This window comes from Myotis myotis, unplaced genomic scaffold (assembly GCF_014108235.1).
Source record: "Myotis myotis isolate mMyoMyo1 unplaced genomic scaffold, mMyoMyo1.p scaffold_m19_p_13, whole genome shotgun sequence".
Lineage (NCBI taxonomy): Eukaryota > Metazoa > Chordata > Mammalia > Chiroptera > Vespertilionidae > Myotis > Myotis myotis.
Genome location: NW_023416317.1, coordinates 42,063,149 through 42,082,228, shown reverse-complemented (window position 1 = coordinate 42,082,228; position 19,080 = coordinate 42,063,149). Strand labels below are relative to the sequence as shown.

Here is a 19,080-nt window from a genome sequence, read left to right as displayed (position 1 = left end):
CCATAAAGAACTCAATAGAAAGCATCAACAGTAGACTAGAAGAAGCAGAGGACCGCATCAGCGAGCTAGAAGACAAGGTAGAAAAAAATACCCAAACAGAACAGCTTCTAGAAAAAAAAATTAAAAAGCAGGAGGAGAGCCTAAGAGAACTCTGGGACAATGCTAAACGAAACAACATCCGAATAATAGGGGTGCCAGAAGGAGAGGAAACTGAGCAAGGAATAGAAAACCTGTTTGAAAAAATAGTAACAGAAAATTTCCCTGATATAGGGAGGAAAAAACTCACACAAATCCAAGAAGCTCACAGAGTCCCAAACAAAATGAACCTGAAAAGACCGACACCAAGGCACATAATAATTAAATTGGCAAACACCAACGACAAAGCAAGAATCTTAAAAGCAGCCAGAGAGAGACAGAAAGTTACCTACAAAGGATCCCCCATCAGACTAGCGACCGATTTCTCAACAGAAACACATCAGGCAAGAAGGGAATGGAATGAAATATACAAAGTCATGCAAAGGAAGGGTCTGAATCCAAGAATACTATACCCAGCGAGGCTATCAATCAAAATTGAGGGTCAAATCAGGAGCTTCACAGACAAAAACGGTCTACGGGAGTTTATTACAACCAAACCAGCAATGCAAGAAATGCTACAGGGTCTGCTGTAAATAGAAAAAACAGGAAACAAAGAAGGAACGCAGCGGTAAAGAACAAAAATGGTGACTAACAAGTTTCTATCAATAATAACTTTAAATGTAAATGGATTAAATTCCCCAGTCAAAAGGCATAGGGTAAATGAGTGGATAAGAAAACATGACCCATATATCTGCTGTCTACAGGAAACCCACCTCACAAAAAAAGACGCACACAGACTGATGGTAAAGGGATGGAAAAAGGTTTTTCAGGCCAATGGAAGTGAAAAAAAAGCTGGGGTAGCAATACTTATATCTGACAAATTAGATCTCAAAGTGAAGGACATAAAAAGAGATCAAGAAGGCCACTTCATAATACTAAAGGGAGCAGTCCAACAAGAAGAAATAACTCTGGTAAATATATATGCACCCAATATAGGAGCACCCAAATACGTAAGAAATCTTCTGGAGAAGATCAAGGGAGAGATTGACAGCAATACAATCATAGTAGGGGATCTTAACACCCCATTATCTCCACTGGACAAATCCTCTAAACAGAAACTCAGCAAAGAAACATCAATCCTAAATGACTCACTAGATCAGATGGAATTAATTGACATCTTCAGAACATTTCACCCCAAAGTCACAGAATATACATTCTCCTCGGGTGCACATTTGTCATCTTCAAAGATAGACCATATATTGGGTCACAGACAAAGTCTCTTCAAATTCAAGAAAATTGAAATCATATCAAGTATCTTCTCAGATCACAAAGGCATAAAACTGGAAATCAATTACAACAAAAACAATCCAAAAAAATCAAACACATGGAGACTAAATAGCATGCTATTAAACAACGACTGGGTCACCAGTGAGATCAAAGAAGAAATAAAAAACATCATGGCAACAAATGACAATGAAAACACAACAATCCAAAACCTATGGGACACAGCAAAAGCAGTCTTGAGAGGGAAGTTCATAGCTCTACAAGCCTACTGCAAGAAACAAGAAACAATGAGAATAAATGACCTAACTCTACAACTCGAAGAATTAGAAAGAGAGCAACAAAAAAAGCCCACTGTAAGCAGAAGGAAGGAAATAACAAAGATCAGAGCGGAGATAAACGACATAGAGACCAAAAAAACAATACAAAAGATCAACAAAACCAAGAGCTGGTTCTTTGAAAGGATAAACAAGATTGATACACCTCTAGCCAGGCTCACCAAGAAACAAAGAGAGAGGACCCAAATAAACAAAATCAGAAATGAAAGAGGAGAAATAAAAACAGACCCCATAGAAATACAAAGGATTGTTAGAAAATACTATGAACAACTCTACTCCAACACACTAGACAACCTGGAGGAAATGGACATATTCCTAGATAAATACAACCTTCCAAAACTTAACCAGGAAGAATCTAAAAATCTCAATAGGCCAATAACTATGGAGGAAATCGAAGCAGTAATCAAAAAGCTTCCAGCAAACAAAAGCCCGGGGCCAGATGGCTTCACAGGGGAGTTTTACCAAACATTCAAGGAAGACCTAAAACCTATCCTCCTCAGACTATGTCAAAAGATCCAAGAGGAAGGAGCACTTCCCAGCTCATTCTATGAAGCCAACATCACCCTAATCCCAAAACCAGATAAAGACAATACAATGAAAGAGAACTACAGGCCAATATCCCTCATGAACATAGATGCCAAAATCCTCAACAAAATCCTAGCAAATCGGATCCAGCAGTACATCAAAAAGATCATACACCATGACCAAGTAGGATTTATCCCAGGGATGCAAGGATGGTACAATATCCGCAAATCAATAAATGTGATACATCACATAAACAAATTGAGAGAGAAAAACCACATAGTCATATCAATTGATGCGGAAAAAGCATTTGACAAAATCCAACACCCTTTCTTGATAAAAACTCTCAGCAAGATAGGAATTGAGGGATCATACCTCAACATAATAAAAGCCATATATGACAAACCCACAGCCAACATCATAATCAATGGGCAAAAACTAAAACCATTCCCCCTAAAAACAGGAACAAGACAGGGATGCCCCCTCTCACCACTCCTGTTCAACATAGTACTGGAAGTACTAGCCATTGCGATCAGACACGAAGAAGAAATAAAAGGCATCCAGATTGGAAAAGAAGAAGTAAAACTGTCCTTATTTGCAGATGACATGATACTGTACATACAGAACCCTAAAGACTCCATCAAAAAATTATTAGACTTAATAAATGAATTCGGCAATGTAGCAGGATACAAAATTAATGCTAAGAAATCCATGGCATTTCTTTACACCAATAGTGAACTTACAGAAAGTGAAACTACAGAAGCAATCCCATTTACCATTGCACCAAAAAAATTAAAATACCTAGGAATAAACTTAACTAAGGAGGTAAAAGACTTATATGCTGAAAACTACAGGACACTGAAAAAAGAGATAGAGGAAGACATAAACAGATGGAAGAATATACCGTGTTCATGGATTGGTAGAATCAACATCATCAAAATGTCCATACTACCCAAAGCAATTTATAGATTCAATGCAATCCCCATTAAATTACCAACAGCATATTTCACAGATCTAGAACGAACGTTCCAAAAATTCATCTGGAATAAAAAAAGACCCCGAATAGCTGCAGCAATCCTGAGAAAGAACAAAGTAGGTGGGATCTCAATACCAGATATCAAACTGTATTACAAAGCCACTGTTCTTAAAACAGCTTGGTACTGGCACAAGAACAGACATATAGATCAATGGAATAGAATAGAGACCCCAGAAATCGACCCAAACCACTATGCCCAATTAATATTCGACAAAGGAGGCAAGAGCATACAATGGAGTCAAGACAGTCTTTTCAATAAATGGTGTTGGGAAAATTGGACAGATACATGCAAAAGGATGAAACTAGATCACCAACTCACACCATACACAAAAATAAACTCAAAATGGATAAAAGACTTAAACGTAAGACGGGAAACCATAAAAATACTAGAGGAATCCACAGGCAGCGAAATCGCAAACATATGCCGAAGAAATTTCTTCTCTGATAATGCTCCTAGGGCAATGGAAACTAAAGAGAAAATAAACAAATGGGACTACATCAAAATAAAAAGCTTTTGCACAGCAAAGGAAACCATCAACAAAACAACAAGAAGACCCACTACATGGGAGAACATATTTGCCAATGATACCACCGATAAGGGTTTAATTTCCAACATTTACAGGGATCTCATGAAACTTAACAAAAGGAAGATAAACAATCCAATAAAAAAATGGGCAACGGACATAGATAGACACTTTTCGAAAGAGGACATACAGAAGGCCGAAAGACATATGAAAACCTGCTCAAAGTCACTAATTATACGAGAGATGCAAATCAAAACGACAATGCGTTATCATCTCACACCTGTCAGAATGGCTACCATCAACAAATCAACAAACAACAAGTGTTGGAGAGGATGTGGAGAAAAAGGAACCCTTCTGCACTGCTGGTGGGAATGCAGACTGGTGCAGCCACTGTGGAGAACAGTATGGAGCTACCTCAGAAGACTAAAAATGGAACTCCCATTTGACCCAGTGATCCCACTACTAGGAATGTATCCCAAGAAACCAGAAACGCCAATCAGAAAGGATATATGCACCCCTATGTTCATAGCAGCACAATTCACCATAGCTAAGATTTGGAAACAGCCTAAGTGCCCATCAGCAGATGAGTGGATTAGAAAACTGTGGTACATATACACAATGGAATACTATGCTGCGGTAAAAAAAAAGGAACTCTTGCCTTTTGCAACAGCATGGATGGAACTGGAGAGCATTATGCTAAGTGAAATAAGCCAGTCAGAGAAAGATAAATACCACATGATCTCACTCATTTGTGGATTATAGAGAACAACATAGACTGATGAAAAGGGACAGACTCAAAGACTGAGAAACAGCAATCAGGCTATCAATCCCCAGAAGGAAAGTAGGGGAGGGCGGGGGTAAGGGGAAGAGATCAACCGAAGGACTTGTATACATGTATATAAGCCATACCAATGGACATGGACAACAGGGGGATGGGAGCATGAGTGTGTGTGGGGGGGAGGCTGGGGGTTAATGGGGGGGATGAGGACACATTTGTAATACCTTAACTAATAATAATAAAAAAATGATACAAAAAAAAAATAAATAAAAAATAAAAAGGTAAGTACAACTAAATAATATATTAAAATAGCATTTATCGCAATGAATGAGTTGTCTTTTGGCACCCCCAAATATTGTCCCAGATCAAGCCAGGTGGAACACAACTCAGATTTTAGGACCTTTTCTTTCTTCTCTGATTCCTAAACTCAGGTTGTTTAGGGTTTGCACTTTTTCTTGAATATATAGTTTCTCTTTCATATTTTCAGTTCACATTTATTTAAGCTTAGTATGCCCAGAGAAGCACGAGGCAAGCTGTTCAAGGTAACATGGTAATTTAAGAGATAAAAAAGAGCTAACTGGGCAAAAGAAAATACAAAGGGAACATTGGGGGGAAAACTACGTAGAGATGTTTTCTAATATAAAATTAGGAAGTGCTTGATTCTTATAAAATTTATAAATGTAATGAAATTATAAAGAAGAAAGAATATTACTTTTCAAACCATCCTACTGCCACAAATGTGTTGGTGAATACATTTTCTTCATATCTCTTTCTCACTCATTCTCTCTCTCTCTCCCTATCTGTCTTTAATATGTGTATATGTAATCCCAAAATTATATATTTGTGAATATATATGTAGTTTTATATACTACTATTTTCACTTCAAATTTTTAAGCCTTTTGCTATGTCAATTCAAATTCACATTTTTCAGTTCCGAATTTTAATAAATATCTAAGTTATGATGCACTCTATTGATATACTAAATTTTAGTTAAATATTTACATCTTGCTTTACATTAAACTCTATTTCTAACTTTTTTGGCTATTGTGTATATTTGTAAACATAAGTATTTAATCATTGCTTAAGAGGCACTCCTAGAAGTTAAATCACAAAGTCAAATGGTATAGGCCTTTAAATAGTTAGTGATACAGGTTGCCAAATTATTTTCCAAAAGTCTTTTTTAAAATTACTGGTAACATTGTCTTTTTCTATTTTTAATTTTTAGAAATCCCTTTCCAAATCTGAGATGTAGTATTCACTTATATTTCCTTTTGGGGGGCTTGATTTTAAGTAGTTCTATTTTTTTCCTTTATGAACTTAATCCATTGGGGTGGCTGTTGTCAGCATCCCGGATGAGTTTCCAGTATTTAGCAGGTCATGGTGGTTCCATTGGACAGGGCTCATTCCATCTTTGTTTACCAGGTTATGAAAGTCTGAGTCCTGAAATTTTTCCTGGATATCTTGAAGTTATCTGTACTGTATGAAATTACTACAGCTCCCATCTATGTTTGATTAGTAAAAATTGATTCTGACATCTGTCCAATTATGGACTGATATTATTAATTTCAGGTTCTTTTATTTTCATGTATTATTCAATAGGCAGGTAAAAGAGAATGAGTCGGTCTCTGCTACACAGGTCCCCAAAGTTTGATATTACTTTTATTTATCCTTTTCTTTTCCCATTCTTTAAATGTCACATTGTTTACAGAATGATTGAAAACAGCTCTGGTTTTTTCAAGAGCTGCCACAGAGATGTTGCTGTGACGGTCCCCTGATAAAGCTGTTAAAAAAAAAAGATTTATTTTTTTAAAAAAATATTTTTATCATTGGTTGGAATTAACACTGTGCCAAGCCAGAGCTAGTGGGTGGATATGTATTTTCTCTGAAATGAAAATTGTAATACAGACACAGGCTTCCAATTTTGCTGTCAGGTTTTATTATTATGACTTGTGACAAGTCGGGACAGACATTTCAGACTTGTAAAGGGCTGACTACACGTTTCTGGCTTGTTTCCAACTGGTATGGCACACCCATGCTCACAACAAAGCCATCCTCCTCCTTGGCACGGTCTCCTAAGTCTCCCTTCCAAGGAGATGTTGAATAATCAGGAGATGTTCATGCTGAATAGTCATTTCATCCAAAAGATCCAAAACCTCATAGTTTTAAATGGCACTTCATCACCATTCATAAGACTTCTAGTTTCGCTCATTCATTCGGCAAATATTCACTAACTGCCTATTATGTTCTAGATAAATATCTGATAGCAGGAGATTCAGTGATGAAAAAGCTAATAAGACTACTGTTTTTGTGGAGCTATTCAATTGAGGGACACAGGCAATAAGGCATAAGCAAATCAAGCAATTTTACAAATCTTAAGTGTTAAGAAGGAAGAGAGAGTGATAGAGTGACAGGGGAGAGGAGGTACCATGGAGGCCTCCCCAAAGGAGATGAATTTTGAGCTGAGGCCAGGATTATGGAAAACAGCCATTCAAACACAAATAGGAAATGATTTCCAGGCAGAGGAAAGAGCAAGGCAATTTCCTAATCCAATTTCCTAAGGCAGGTGTAATTTCTTTGTGTGTTCCAGGAACAGAAAAAATGTCCATGAGGTGAAAGCATCGTGGACAAGGGAGACCCAAGTTGTAGATGAAATCCGAAGGGTTAGCAGAGGACATGGAGCATGCAGGGCCTTAGCCTTTGCTAAGAATTTGGGATTTCAAGTGTGATCATAAACCATCAGAGGATCGAAAAGAGAGACGTACCAGGATTGTTTTTTACAATTTTAAAAGATCACTTTAAGGGGCTCTTTGGGGGAAAGTATTAAAAGAGGAGGAGGAGATGGAATTTGGAAGTAGTAGTTCTGGGGCTATGGCCCAGCTCCTTGGCTTATGTAGGGAAACAGCAAACAGATGGAAGGTATATTTTGGAGGTAGAGCTGACAGCATCTGGAGAACTGTTGTGTAGCTGAGGACATTAATCACCTTTTATTTTCCAAACAATATGAACAGGAACTTTTAAGGAAAATATCTGATTGTTTCTCCACCCATTGTTTTATTTTCTGTATTACATTTCTTTCAATCCATAGAATTTTATTTTTAAATGATCCTTCATTATTTTCTTAATACTCACGTACATATTATTCATTTGATGCTCATCCCAATCTGAGGAGACAAGCAATGCCGATTTTCTTTTTTATTATTATTATTTTTAAATTACAGTTGACATTCACTCTTGTATTAGTTTCAGGGGTAGAGTGGTTACATATTTATATAACTTATGAAGGGATCCCAAATAAGTCTCGTTCCCACCTGATTCCAGGCTTTGTAATGAAATTGAGCTTCAGATAAGACAAAATGACTCACCCAAGATTGCCTAGCCAGTAAAGCTATCATTTGGGATTTACAGCTCAATCCATCAGGTTGTTTTCCCCAAGTTGAACGCAAGGAGATGGATCACATGAAAAGAGTTTCCATTTTTCCCTTTCATTTGCAGTTATTTAGAAGTATATCACCACCACCCCCCAACGCCCCTGCACACACCCCTTACATCTCCATGCCCATTGGAATGGTTCGGGGGAGGAAGGGTGAAGAAATATGTTTTTCTCTTCTACTTTTACTTGACAAAGCTACTAATGTATTGAGATTAAGCATTTCCCTCATTCATTTCATCATGCTGTGGCTAGGAACTCTCTCTTGAACTCATTGCTTTGGGCAGAGGTCTACAAAAAAAAATTTACAGAAGAATGAGCCATCAGGAAAAGCCTTTGGGAAGTGAGCCTGCTCAATAGAGAGAATCAACAGTAGTCAGTGCTTAACCCAAAGTCATGATGAGCTCAAGAGATGAGACTTATGGAGAGATAATTAAAATAGTAAAAGTGGTACTCACTTTAACAATCAAGGCTACCTTCAAATAAGTTAAATATGATGAGTAAAACTTGGTTATCACAGAATACAGCCCACCTATTCTCAGATAATCTGGTGCATCTAACCCCAGATTTCCCAGAAATCTGCATGTCCATCCTTTCATTTTGCAGAGGGAACAACTGAGTGTTTCTTACCGGAGAGTATGCTAGATTGGTTGTGGGAATAACAGTTTAAAATAATATAGCCTTCTACTACATTTATTATTAATTTTATTACTTGTGAATTAATCAACAAATAGTTACTTAGTCCCTTCTATATTCTGAGCACAGCAACAAAGTGATCATATTCTACTCTTTCTCTCTTCCCACTCTGAAGTCCCTGGCCATCTTGCTGTTCCTCAGACATGCCATGCATACTCCTCACGGCCTTAGCCTTGGCATATGCTGTTCCCCTGCCTAATCCCTCTTTCCCCAGAATTTCATTTGACTCACTCCCACACTTCCTTCAGGTGGTCCTCAAATATCACCTTCCCAATGAGTCCTCCTCTGATTATTCCATCTAAAGTGTCACCCCCACACCACTACCACAACACGCAAACATTTCATATCTTCCTCAGCCTTCCCCCAAATAAAAGCTTTATAGGGACAGGGATTTTTGTCTTGATTGTATCTTCTGGACCAAGGATTATACCTGGCACACAGTGGGTAATAATGTACTTTGAACAAATGAATGAATGAAATGAATCCATGCATAAAAATACTTGAAGTCTAGCCCAGCTGTCGTGGCTCAAGGGTTGAGTGGCAACCTATGAACCAGGAGGTCATGGTTCGATCCCTAGTGTGGGGCATACAGGAGGTTGATTAATGATTCTCTCTCATCATTGATGTTTCTATCTCTCTCTCCCTCTCTCTTCCTCTCTGAAATCAATAAAAAAATATATATTTAAAAAAAAACTTGAAGTCTAAAATTGACAATGTGATCACTGCCAAGGGAAGGTCAGCATAGGATGTCATGAAGCACAGAGGGAAGTCTTTAACTCACAGAGGGAGTGGAGTGTCAGGGAAGGCTGCCAGGAGGACATGTTGCTATGCAAATACCCAAATGTTGGTTGGGAATTAGTCAGGCAAAAAGAAGTACACTGGTTAAATTGCAAAAATTTGACTTAGGTTTGATCATGGCCTTGTGGAAAGATCATGTGCTCATCTGTACACATAGCTAGAACAATGACTTTAATAAGTACACATCCAAATAAATAACTCAGAAGCAACTTTTGAGTTATCATGAAACATCGTCACATATTACATCCCTTGAACTATGATATTTGCACAAGTGAGAGATTAACATAAACTCATTTTTGAAATATTTATAAAATCACCATTAGCCTTTATTTGTTTTTCCTTTTATCTTATTTTTTTTTTTTTTTTTTCCTCAGGAGTCACAAGTTCATCATGCAAGAAGGTTTTGTTTCTCTCTTACACCCTATAATTATGTTATCTGAAACCTTAGGTGTGTGATCTGAAGCATGTGCTAGCAGTTGAAATTCAGATTTCCTAAATATCTCCATGTTAACCCACTTATTAATAATCATTTCTCAAACAACAAAGGGCAACACTGAAAGAACACTGTAAAGGGGATGCATGTTTAGAGTAGTATTGTAAAGGGTTAAGTAGCAAAAAGTATTTAGAATAATATTGTAAAGAATTAGGTGGCAAAAATATATAATGTGTTTACTGTTATCGAATCCTTCCTTTACCTAATTTGCACATAAGAGAGAAAACACTGGCTCTGCTGCCCCTTATCAGCATCCAACTGGGAACAGCATCTTCCATCAGAGTTGAGAGCAGATCTGTCAACAATCTGACTCAGACTAGCTTAGTTCCCTGAGGGACTTCTCAGTGACAGGCACTCCTTCCCTTAAGTAAAAAGAGCTGGAATGCTTCGTGGAGTAAGCAGCAGCAGGGGGAAGTAAAGGACAGCCTTTGACTGATGGCTGCCACCCTCGAGGTTCTCAACCTTCCTAATGCCGCGACCCATTAACACAGTTCCTCATGTTGTGGTGACCCCCAACCATAAAATTATTTTCGTTGCTACTTCATAACTGTAATTTTGCTACTGTTAGGAATCGTAATGTAAATATCTGATATGCAGGATGTATTTTCATTGTTCGCGACCCACAGGTTGAGAACCACTGCTGGGCGCACCCGTTCTTTGAGGCAGAGGCAGAAAACGGAGGTCTTAGTTGCATAAATGCATCTTCCAGTAAAGAACAAATGCTCTTTTTCCAGTGCTAAAGGAATACGGCTCCAATTTCTGCTTAAAGCAACAAGGAGAGCGTGCCCTTCTGCAGACAGCATTCTAGCTGAGGGCTGCCCCACCCAGTGCTGCTCCACGCTCAACTGGTTTCCCTGGTAAATTAGATCGCCCCTAGCAACCCCAACTTTTTCTTAAACTGTTGTTATAAATCCAAGTTCATATTAAGACAGGATAGCATTTAAATGAAAAAAAAATGCAACAAAAGTATGTGCAGACCTTTAAGACTTCAGGTTTCTAGAGATTTTTTGCCTCTAACATTCAAATGGTATTTTTTTAGAATAGCGGTTCTCAACTTTGTTTGCATTTTAGAATTACCTGGGCACTTTTTAGAAATTAACAATGCTAGGTTCTTCCCCCAAGAATCTTATTAGTTGATCTGGGTGTGACCTGATTCCATTTTTCTTTCTCTGACACGATCAAATATCAGCAATATACTTAATATAACAGAGAGCACTTGGTTTTAACCCTACCACTTTCTACCCACATGGCCCTACACATACCTCTTAGCACTCCTGAGACTTACTATTCTCACTGTAAAAGTGTCGTCTGAGTGTGAGCTTGTTTGTTGAAATCAAACAAAATGATAGCTTTTGAAATACTTGGAAAATACATTCTAAAATGTAATGATAGCTTCACATGTGATGTTTGAGAAATGTGTGGAAACTCAGATATCATTTACAATGTGCAGAGGTGGCTGTTTATGATCTGTAACTGCCTGCCAGCTATTTTATCTTGGGACTTTAAGCAGGAAGCCAGACCTCATTTCCACATGTGACCCAAAGCAGGCCAGTCCAAAGGTCCTTCCCTAGAGGCCTGGAGAGTTTCTGTGGTCTGTTTTCATTCAGTCCTAGTCCCAGACCCGAGAGATCTGCCTGCCCCGAGATTCATGCCGTGGCCCAGTCTGCAGAGATGTCCCAGTGCCTCTGGATTTCCGAGCGTCATTCTCTACCTTCTTTTTATCAGTTTCAACTACTCTCTTTACACTAACTGAAATCATTCAGCCTTGACCTTTAGCAGATAGCTCATTTCCTTGATATTTCCTCAAAGACCCAGGTTCCCTGCAGACTCGGGCAGCCACACCACCACCTCACACCTTCAGGCTGTCTTGTCCTCCTTTATTCTTTTATTTGTTTGTTTGTTTTTAATCCTCACCCAAGAATATGTTTTCATTGATTTTTAGAGAGAGAAAAGGAGAGAGAGAGAGAGAGAGAGAGAGAGAGAGAGAGAGAGAGAGAGAGAAAGAATCATTTGCATCCCGTATACACCCTGACTGCAGATGGAACCAGCAATCTAAGTATGTGCCCTGACCTGGAACCAAACCCACCATCTATTTTGGCGTATGGGAGGATGCTCCAACCAACTGAGCCACCTGGCCAGGGCTCCTTTCTTTATTCTTCATGGGCTTCTCTGAGCAAGTGGTCCTATGCTCCTTTTCATGGCGTACATGCTTTTGTCAAGAAGAGAGAAGAGAGATAATGATCTCCTAGAAACAAAGGTCAGGATAAATCGGGAGCTTTATTGGTATGTTAAGTATTCAGTCCAGGAAGGAAGGCTGTGGATGTGATAGAGGCGTTGTTCCTGGTTCCAGCCTTGGATCCATCCAAGGTGTGACCTTGGGCAAGTAGTTTAACCTCTCTGGGTCCAGGCATCAAAACCTGTAAATGGAATTCATACTGAATTGTTTTAGACAACTAAGAGTGGTATAAGTCAAGTTCTTTATCGGTAGCAGCATTTTTTTAAAGTTGCATAATGAGGCTGAAGACTAGAAAGAAAAAATTGGCCTGTGCACTTAGTTTGAACAATCATTTTTTGTTTTGTTTTGTTTTAATTGATTCCAGTAGCTGTTTCAGATGTTCTGGAAGCAAATGCTTTTCTAACCAATGTTCAGTGCCCACACCTACTCAGAGGATAGTCAGGGCACAGAGCTGTGGATTGTTAGGATCTTCCAATTTCATGGATCTTTTGTTCTAAAAAAAGGAATTTACTTTGTGCCAAAGAGGGGTTACAATTAATAGGCTGTGGTCATCTTTCTGGAGAAAACTGTTTTTCTTTCTCATCATTCTTTGCACATGTGTGCACACATGTACCAGACACACACACACACACACACATCTGGGCTAATGTTAATTTTATTGCCAGTACAAAGGCAGAAAGCTTTAGCACCACCTATGCAAAAATGGCCCATTGTTATCCATCAAAAGGCATCTTTCTAAACTTGTGCTCCTACAAAAGCTTTGCTGCGGAGCTCTGTTAGGAGGATAGAAAAAGAACATGTCCTCATTTTTCAGCTTCCACAGGTACAGTTTTGTCAATTTTGATGCCAACCTGGAGAGACTACATCTTACATTTTCCACTCAGTAAGGCATGCTCTGCAAAGATCGATCTAAATCTGATGGCAAGAATGTGGTGTGGTGATTAGTGACTAACTCTCCCCACCTCCCCTGATATTTGCCTGGGTCAAACTCCTATTGATTCTGGCTGCTGTTTGATAAGATGGTGCTATAATTACAGAACAGACACTGTGAGGAGTGTGGGTACTGAGGGAAAGTGCTCACAGGGTTCTTTTGTCTGAATTTGAATGGAAATATAAGGTAGGATAGTCAGGAATTTGGGAGATGTGGATTTTTCTGAGGACCAGGTTACAATTTGAAGGGACCCGAGGAAAGAAAAGAGGCTTAGGATTGAACACGAGGGGTTACATGGGCTAAGCTTCCCCGATATGAAGCAAACAGCTGAGAGTCCACAAAGGCACACACAGGAGGAGGTGGAGTCTCAGGTTGATTTTCCAGGTGTGTCTGTTGTGTTACGTGGACCTAACAGCTCGTGTTCCTGATGGATGAGTTGGGCTTCCATTAGCTTTGAGGCCTTGGACAAGTTATTCACCACTTTAAAGCTTCATTTTCAGCCTGGCTGGTGTGGCTCAGTGGTTGAGTGTCCCACCCATGCACCAGGTCCAGGAGATCGCTAGTTCAATTCCTGGTCAGGGCACATGCCAGGATCATTGGCTCAGTCCTCAGTGTGGGGCATGCAGGAGGCAGCTGACTGATATTTCTTTCTCATCTATGTTTCTCTCTCTCTCTCTCTCTCTCTCTCTCTCTCTCTCTCTCTCTCTCTCTGAAATCAATATAAACATAATAAAAAATAAAGTTTCATTTTTAAAAGTGAGAATATAATACCTACATGGCAGGCATATTTTATGTGAGAGAAGAGTTTTTAAAAGTTATATTCATTCAAAATGCACATAATTTAGATGTTCTGGAAGCAAATGCTTTTCTAATCAATGTTCAGTGCCCACACCTCCTCAAGGGATAGTCAAGGCACAGAGCTGTGGATTGTTAGGATCTTTTAATTTCATGGATCCTGAAAAGTGGGGCAAGGCCTTGTTTAAAACTGGAGCCAGGCTGCCTGAGTTTAAATTCTACTTCTGCTACTCAACGTGTTCTCATCTGCACAATGGGGAAAATCATAGTCCTACAACATTGGATTTTTCTGTGAAAAATAAAGGGGATGCTATCTATGAAATGCTTAGTGTTCAATAAGTACCAGCTTTCACTCTAACAATTATTATTTTCTAGCAAAAGTGGTACACCTGCATGTTACCAAAGAGTAAATACTATTTAAAATTCTCCAGGCTTGTCATTTAAATTAGGCAATTCTTCATACTCTTTAAAATCGGGAGACATTTGCTATATTTGAAATTTTGTAAATAAAGTTGGAGTACGTTGATCATTTTGTATTACATTCTTTCAAATTTGCATAATTAAAATTTGCATGATTTGAATTTCCATAAAATGTAAATAGCCCTGGATGTCACTGAGTTATCATGAGCATTAAGTATGCTAATGTACACCAGTCTCACTTAGCCCAGGGCCTGGAATTATTAATAATAATGATCTTCAGGCAGTGAGAACTGAGATTGGGCACTTGGGATAATTACTGTTTCCCCGTTATATCTTTCAGTAATTCACCCAATAAATGTCTGTTCTTTTCCATGCTATCTCAGAACTGATTTAGGAGTGTGAGGGAGGAACTTTATAATTGTCTACATATCCCTGTCAGAAGGTATTTCAGGGAAGTACAGCAAACTCACAAACTCCAGGAGACCCTCTTCAAAAACTGCACTGAGGGTTGCTGATACCTGGAATATTGTCCTTATCTTTATAGCTTGGGCAAAAAGCATGGCAAATTTTAGGTTTTAGACATAAATGTCTTTGTATCTGAGAAGTTGATAAAAAAAAAAGAAGTCCTCAGGACTCCTGCTTTCTATCTCATACTGCCCTGACCAACGGATATCAGTTTGTAGTATGTACTCTAAAATCAACTTATTCACTGTGGACAAAAGTCTGTTGAGGTTTATGCTAGAGCCCAAAGGGAATCCTGACTGTCTCCACCTCCCCCAAATGAAATTTTATCTATCTATCTATCTATCTATCTATCTATCTATCTATCCAACTATCTTCTACCAATTTATCATGTATTTTTTTCATCTATTCATTTACCAAATTTATGTTAAGACTCTACTATATATTAAATGCTTACATGCTGCTAGTTTCTGGATAAAAATAGTGAATGAGTCACAGGCTTTTAGCGTACACAGAGTCCAAATTGGAAGGGACTGATGGTCAATTATCATAGGAAGGAATAGTAAGTGCAGTGATAAGGAATAATATGAAAGCCAGGGGATGACCATTTAACTTGGTCTTGGGAATGAAGGCAAGTTAATTAGAAGAAGTTATATTAGAGCTACTGGGAAAACAATAACCTCTTAAAGATTCCAGAAAAACGGATTATTTATTTATTTATTTATCCTCATCCAAGGATATTTTTCCATTGATTTTTTAGAGTGGAAGAGAGGGAGGAAGGGGAAGAGAGAAAGAGAGAGAGAGAGCCTCCCACACACATTTCGGTGAAAAACCCAACATTCTTACCACTGAACAACACTGACCAGGGCAAAAACAGATTGTTTTTCATGAACTATCACAATCAAGTGAATCTATAAAACTTACTATTGGTAAAAATTAAAGCTAAAAATGTACCCTATCTTCATAGAACCAAGCAATAGCCCACATTCAAGTTCAAATAGCATTTTAAAAATAACTAGTCAACACTTTGTGGAAAAACTTAAATGGAATAACAAACCCAAAGTACAAGGACAGTGAAAAAACAGATTAATTGAGAGCCCAAGAGTACCTAGAAAATGTCACCTAAATTAAGATCTGTTTCTTTCTGTAATTTTGATTAACATAGTTTGTACAACTTTGGAAACAAAACAACTACCCTAGAATGATTTGTTCATTTATTTATCTTTTGTTTCTCTATTATGTGCCTTTTCTAGGAAGATAGCAATCATCATGAAAAGTATGCTCAACTATTAACCAGATTACCCATGACATAAACCATTCACCATATTGTATTAACATAGAAATACAAGAAGGTGGGTGTACTTTGCTTACTTTGGTGTGAAAGTAAAGCACAGGGAGATAACTCAAGGGCATGTGTAGATGACCCTTGAGTGCAAATTGGATAGAAATCTGACTGACTAAGTGTAATTAATAAAACATGTTGAATTGGCAAGAATACGGACAGGAAGTTGGAAAAGTCTTGAGTGAGTTGTCTTCTAATCAGAGAATCTAAACAGGCTGCTGCTTAAATATGGTTGGTTTTGTTCTCTCAGAATGAGGAAAGCACAAAGTCAGTCAACAGGGAAATACTCCAAGAAACTTCATCCTGATGTTAAACACCTTGCTTCTGTAACCATAGCCTGAACAATGAGTTTCATTATCAAGATAACTTCCAGATCCTTTTGAAGTTCATAAGTGTGATGATTGGGTGTTTGCACTCATGTATGAAATGTGCCTCCTTCAAACCTTATTAGGACATTGGCACATTATCCATCTGATGTGAAGAGAGAGAGAGAGAGAGAGAGAGAGAGAGAGAGAGAGAGAGAGAGAGATATGGAGATAACTTCCCTTTCTGAAGGATGGTACAACCTATAACAACTTCTAATTTATGATAAACAGGAACACCCTATTTAGAGACAACCTTAAGTTTGAGATTTCACAGCAGAATATAATCATCTATATAGTTTTCTTTTCTGAGAACAGTTCTCTTTTATAAGATAAAAGTTCTCATTTAAGATACCTCTGAAAATGTTACCTTCTTCTCAATCTGGAAATCCAACAATTTTTTGATTTTCTGGCCACACTGAGAGTTTTCTTCCCCCACCCCTCTTGTCACAGGGATCTGAAAAGGCACTTCAAACCAAAGGAACTAATAGCAGACAACCTTGCAAATAAATTTCTGGTGCCATGTTTCATTAATACCGTTCAGCGACAGCAGCAAGGAGCAGTGTCAGAGTGTAATTTCACTTACAAAGTCAAGCAGAAAATGAATTTCCCACTGTAGGGTTCTGTATCGGAGCATGACTGTTTGGAGGCCAGATTCCGAATCACTGGAGCCAGTTCAGAGGAGCTTTAAATTACCACAGAAAGGAAAACAATTTGCATCACTAAACTGCAGTAGGAATGGGAGTGGATTTTACATGCCATCCAACCTTTTAAGAAGTTGTTTTATAAAAGACAACTTTAAAGCTATTATAATGATACACTAATCCTAATGTTCTGAATCACCACTAATATCCTATCAGTTACCACTAAGTTGTTTAAAAATGTGTAGGGATATTCCCATTATTGATGAGTGGGTGGTAAATAATGACTGAAAATTGGTACACACTCCAGGTCCCGCAAGGTCTACTAGGAGGCCTGGCAGAACTCTCCCTAAGGTTCTCTTACAGCACAATGAATCCTTTCTGGACAATTCCAAGGAGAAGGTCTTGGTCTTTGAGTTCCATAATCTCCTGAATTAAAACCTCAATTCTGCCGTATATTGGCTGTGTGACCCAAGAGAGTTTGGCAAACACCTGAGTCTCAACATTCTTATCTGGAAAATGGAAAAAACAAAACTGATGATGTTTTTGTTAAGATTCATGAGCTGGCATACATAAAATACTAACATAGTACCTTACTGATGCCTATTTACCTCTTGAGGAGTCTTTTCACTTATATCATAGGGGTTAGACCTGCCGCTTATCAGGTTGCTTCAACAGGTGAATGCTTTGGTCCCCAGGAAAAAAAGGCAGATGCAATCTCCATTCCCTCGAGGACAGGTCATAAAAAAGTGGAATAAGTGATCAAAGTCAAGAGAAAAGAATGCGGAAAATAAGATAGATTGAGAATCTATAATAATTAAAGGCATAATATGCTAATTAGACCAGATGTCCTTCAGACGGCCTTCTGGATGAAGCCAGGGCTGCGAAGAGGGAAGTCCAGGTCTCAGGTGCCAGAGGGAAGCTGGTGCCAGCAGCTGGGGGAAGGAAAGCCTACTCTTGCACAAATTTTGTACATCAGGCCTCGAGTATAATATATTAATGTTCTCCCTAAGATTCATTACTTTGACCTTTGCAAAATAGAATGACATTGACCACATAATTTGTACCATGAGTTGTAATGACTCTCTTCAAAGTTTCTGGATTCTTAAACTGTATTGAGTATCACTGGATGGCAAAGTCCTTCCTTTGTCAACAGCCAGATGTATAGGGTTCCAGATTTCAGCTATCCTTTTCTGTAACTTTCTTTTCCCAATTGGCTTGACAAAATAATATTCAAATAATTTCAGTTCTTTTTGCATTGTCTTTTCTCATTAGATTGTTTTATTTTCTGCTGCATGTCACAAAAAAAAAAGACCAAATTATAGTGGCATCACTGTAATCTGTTCTCCACATAGGCAGTCACGGTGATTTAAAAAGAAAAAATCAATAGAGGAATCATGTTTCCCTGTGTAAAACCTTCAAATTGATCCACTAGCATGAAAAATAAAATTCATCCCAGCTGATGTGGCTCAGTGATTGACCATAAACCCATGAACCAGGAGGTCATGGTTCAACTCCTGGTCAGGACACATGCCTGATTGTGGGCTCGATCTCCGGTGTGGGGCATGAAAGAGGCAGCTGATCAATGATTCTTCCTCATCATTGATGTTTCTATCTCTCACCCCTTCTCCTGTTCTCTCTTTAAAATCTGTAAAAAAACACACACAACACAAAACCCACAAAACAAACACCATAATAAAAATAAAATTCAAACTCCTTATCATGAACATGATAGAGCTTCTCTCTCTCTCTGACCTCATCACCTTCCACTCTCCTTCAGGCACCATACTCTAGCCACATTGGCCTTTCTCCCAGGAAGGATCACTTGGCCATACTCATTCTGGATTCAGGCCCTTTGCCTCCATGCTCACTAGAGTGGGCTTCCTTAGAGCCTCGCGTGGCTGGGTCCTTGTAGTCATTCAA

The 19,080-nt window shown here is 38.5% G+C and overlaps 1 non-coding gene across 1 annotated transcript; it reads left to right on the top strand.

The window, feature by feature from the left end:
• The first annotated feature begins 16,527 nt into the window (after window positions 1-16,527).
• Window positions 16,528-16,631, top strand: LOC118668702. The gene has a single exon (XR_004971717.1). It is a non-coding gene; the product is annotated as a small nucleolar RNA U13 (small nucleolar RNA).
• Window positions 16,632-19,080: the final 2,449 nt, after the last annotated feature.